This window comes from Coptis chinensis, chromosome 7 (genome assembly GCF_015680905.1).
Source record: "Coptis chinensis isolate HL-2020 chromosome 7, ASM1568090v1, whole genome shotgun sequence".
NCBI lineage: Eukaryota > Viridiplantae > Streptophyta > Magnoliopsida > Ranunculales > Ranunculaceae > Coptis > Coptis chinensis.
Window position 1 is genome coordinate 68,118,809 of NC_141462.1, and position 4,714 is coordinate 68,123,522.

The window sequence follows — 4,714 nt, forward strand, 5'->3', positions numbered from 1 at the left end:
TCAAGCTTATGTAAAGATCACAGATGCATATCTTCTCCCCCACATGTTGGTATTCCAAGAAGTGATTGGAATTGCTTTACCCTGCCAGAAGAGTATCACACGTCTGCTGAAACTAGTATGAGACTTGATGATGTGCATAAAGTAACCCTCCTCAATTTGCCTGAGGTCGTTCCACTCTCGAATCAAGTAGAGATCTCCGAAGTGAAGGTGTCGGACCACGAGTTTGTGCGGTTGAAGGCGTAGCGAAGGTTTTTCGTGATAGCAAAATTGGCTGAATGCATGACTTCTGTTGTTTCCCATTCATTTAGGCCAATATTGCCATGGATAAATGGAGATGGGACTAAGAACCCAATTGTTTACAAAGGACTTGTTAAATTAGGTGTTCTTGGGATAGTAATGCAAAATCTGGTATACTTTCGAGGTGATATTACCTACCGGATGGGCGTATTGAATCCTCGAGTCAGTAGAGAATTGCTTGAGTTAATGATTCTAGATAACCAACTTATTCGAGGAAGATGCATCAAACTATTTGCAGCATACCCCTACCATATTGGGATTCCTCGGTCATACGGCTTCATGAAATCGGTTCAATAATATAGAGCATTTTTTTTGCCAATCCCATGAGTACAAGTTTATTGTAGACATAAACCTGTCATTGGCCAATGATATTACGAGTTCTCCTACTGCAATATACATAGATATTTCATTAACCTCCACAAATGTCGGGCTCAAGTCCGCGGGTCACATATCCGTCTCGGTAGGACCTTTATCCCATTCCTGATGCCCAGTTTTCCAAGTTAAGGGGTCAACCCGTTGATGGACTTGAAAGCATATATACTCTAGATCACAAAAATTTACCAAGTCTACAAATGTAAAAACATACCCCGCAAGGCCGATGACAAGATCGCACAATATTATTAGAACTATTCCGTAAATTTGGACAATATCCTTTGAATAATATGTCAAACTTAACGGTTTTGTTTGTTGGTCAAGAAGAGCAAAATTATTGTTGCTTGAGTCGGGCTTCCTCCAGGTTTGCATTTAAGCCATTTGGTGGCTGATTATGTGGCAACCGGCTATGGTTTCTGGCACGCAGCCTTTTGCGGCTTCTTTTTTTGTCTGTATAGAATAAGAATAAGCTGTGTTTTCTTCCACCTAGAGGTGCTTGAATCTCATTGATGTCAACATAAATAAATTTTTAGCACCAAAGACCTTCAAATAGAAGGAAAGAGCAGCTATCAAATAGCGAGGACCACCCCGTTCTAGAAGTCTACAAGTGCAAATCATCGGGCCTTATATTCATCAAAGAGTGATACTTTAAAATTCGAGCTAGAGGCTATTACTACCACGCACCCACAAGAACGGATCGTTTTCCAGCTATATTGACTAAACTTGCACCAAACACAATAATCGAAAGAGCGTAAACAAAATCTCATTTGTATGTTTAATCTACTAAGCATATCAAAATGGTCTTTAAAAGCACATTTCCATGGATTTAGTAAGCAAACAAGCATGCCTCATGGCGTAGCGGAAGAATTCAGTTCGGTAATAACGGACGCATTACTATTTACTAGTCTAGAATATGTTGTTTCAAAGAAAGAGATCATTCTAATACCATTCCATACCCCTAACCGAATAAGATCTCGATCGACTCACACTTAAGGAAACCGAATTTCAACCAATCGGTTCATAGACTAGTTGGCGAAGGATTTAGGTCGGTAACTTATGTTTTAAATGTCACCGCAATTTCCAAATTTTACGCACAAGATGATTTAAATATATGATAATGGAGTGTTAATAACTTAAAAAAGAAAGCAAGGAAAAGCACCAATTACCTCCTTCCATTGGCCACATCCGTAATTTCAGCTCTAGTAGGCGGACTGACTTGACAAGTGACTCCAAAACTTTGTGTTGCCCGGATGACCGGAATGTGAGCAGCCCACATATAGATATAATTTCTTCTTGAATGTTACGATTGAAAACTCGGTCAATATATGCCTACAGAGAATGCCCGAAAATTCAAACATCCGACAAACCGCAACTTGCTCTCATTTCGAACATTTAAGGTGACAATGTATGCCTTGTCGTCATCCTCAAACTTTGCTACCCGAAAAGTGCTAATTGCACCATCCCCCTCAATTTTATTTGCAGTATAAACAAACGTTTCAACTAATTCATCTTGAAATTTTGCAAATATTTTCCTCGTGTACAAGTTTGCGGCTTGTTTCTCCATTGGGGAAGGAGTCTTCATCGGTGTGGTGCAGATTGTCTCGAGAATCCGGCTTCAATTTCTTTCTCAAACCAATTTTCTAAAGCTCTTTCATATCGACGAAAAGAACACGGGCAGCGTGGTCCGCATTGGTTAAGCGTAACCATCAAAAAATGAACTAACACTTTCATACCCTTGATTCATGGAGATTGCGGCAAAGAAAGTATCACGGAAATATACAGGGGCCCAGTGTCTACGAGCATTATACAAGGCCTGAAGCCAATCATTTTTCCTAAGATCATATTTGTCGACTAAAGAACTCCAAGATGATTCAAACTCCTCAATCGTCTCGGTCAAGTTAATGCACTTATAAAGTTCCCCTTGGAAAGTTGGATGGGTATGGCAGACATGACCAAGTCTTTCCTGACCTTCCCTTAAAATGTGCCATTTACAAATACAAGATTGGCGAGTTCCAGAAAAAACTTGAGCAATCTGCTGCCTATATAGCCCTCGGTCCTGATCTGTTGTTAGAGAAACAGAGCACGACCCGGACATTGCTTCAAGCCAAGTCTTGAAGAGCCACAAAAGGAAAACTCAAACTTCGTCAAAGATTAGAGCACAACCAAACAAAGACCATCTGCCCATGATGGTTCATACCGATGAATGGCGATATGGAACCCGATACTAGTTAGGTCCGTACATAGTGTCAAAAGTAACAACATCCCCAGAGTGAATGTAAGCATTTCTTGACCTTGCATCTGCCCAAAAACATTAGTCATATGGCCCTCGTCGCCGAAGTTACATTGGTAAAAGAAGCCGAGGATTCTCACCGCATACGCTTGAAATAATCCGGAAGATTACGAAATCCTCTCCCAATGGTTTTCTTTCTGTTAGAAGATCTACCATAACTTGAGGACCCGGCAAGATTTCTCATTAGGCGATTTGTTTCTGCTGGGGGAACATTCCCCCCGGCGATTTGATTTGGTTCGACAGAGACGCGGTTTCCATCCATGGACATAAACATGACCCCATCGGAGGAAACTCCCACCCCCGATAAGTTTCAAAGAATGGTCTTTGCTGCCCCGCAAAATGCCTACGAGGTCTAAGGTAATGCACTTTAATATTATATAAGGTAAAGGGAGCCAAATCCTGGAAAATCTCTTCTACAAAAGGATGAAATCAATTAATATTATATATAATTAAATAAAAAGAAGTAAGTAATTAAATTAAATAAAGAACCTTGGATAAATCAAGAAGAGCATTTTCACGAAGATCGGATTACTCAATTCGAAACCAATTGTTCAAATGGAAGCCATTTTTCGCTCTTTTGTCGGTGTTATTATTATTATTGTTATTGAAAGAGAAAAGAGCGGCAGCTGCAGATGAAAATGAGGATCGATTAAATGACACAACGAATTGCTCACCGACCCAAATTCGCCATGCAAACCAAAAAAAACAAAACTAATAATTATTGTCCCGTTGCAACATAAAACTCCCTAGATTTGTCGAACCAAGACTTAGCAGATGGAGGTTGGTGGAAGGTGGTAGAGGGGAATATCTTACTTGAACGGATAGCAATGGAGGTTCTTCCGGTAATGTTGCTCGCCTTCATTGTCACCAAGACGGAGTCCAGAAATATCAGATGTTTGCTTAAGGCCGTCGTGCCTGGTGGCAGGAACAACTCTAGAATATAATCATCACATCCAGACAACCCAGTGTAAGTGCTACGTAAACAGATAGCAAAGCAGCTACTTAACCCAAACATGTGTGCGTAGTGTACCAAGGGATACTCACTTTTGCTCAACTGTGTCATATCACTAGACAAACACGAGCTTTTTGATGAAAATGCCCTCCCACCAACCCCCTGCCCCTTCTGTAAGTGATGCTCTGACCAGGCGTCGCCAAAACCCCACGTGTTAGCATCTACTACATAGAATGCTACATCGTTGTTCACATGCAAACTTGCCCCATACAACTTCCATCAAAGCTTCGCAGCTCTTCTTCACACCACCACCACCACCGGCTTTCAACCCCGCGATGCTTGCATGGAACCCGTGTTTGAGCTAAAGCTAATTTATGGCTCTCGTGATACCATGGTCAATATTTGAAACATTTCCACAAGGGCATTTTGACGCACACCATTGCAGATCTGCTTTTAATGCATATACCTGTGAGTAGCAGTTGCAGAGAGGAAAATAAGTATTTAGAATACAATGGTGTCTAACCTCAGAGCTTGGGTGATCCAACAATTCAGAACTCTTCAGATTTACAGCCTGCGAAACAACTCAACTTGGGTCACTGAAAAGTAATGCGCAATGCCAGAGCAAGAAACAATCATCGGATAAAATAAATTCTGCAGTCTCCAAATGAACACACTGAAACACTAGTAAAATAGATAGATAGAGTAAAACCAACCTCAAGAGCTTTACAGACTTTATTATTGAGATTATCCCAAGTCTTCAAAAATGCACATTCTCTATAACGAATGGCACTTTCTTATAAGTA

General features: G+C 40.7%; 1 pseudogene; it reads right to left on the bottom strand.

Moving 5' to 3' along the window:
* Positions 1-1,868: 1,868 nt before the first annotated feature.
* Positions 1,869-3,221, bottom strand: LOC147488523 (protein FAR1-RELATED SEQUENCE 3 pseudogene; annotated as a pseudogene).
* Positions 3,222-4,714: the final 1,493 nt, after the last annotated feature.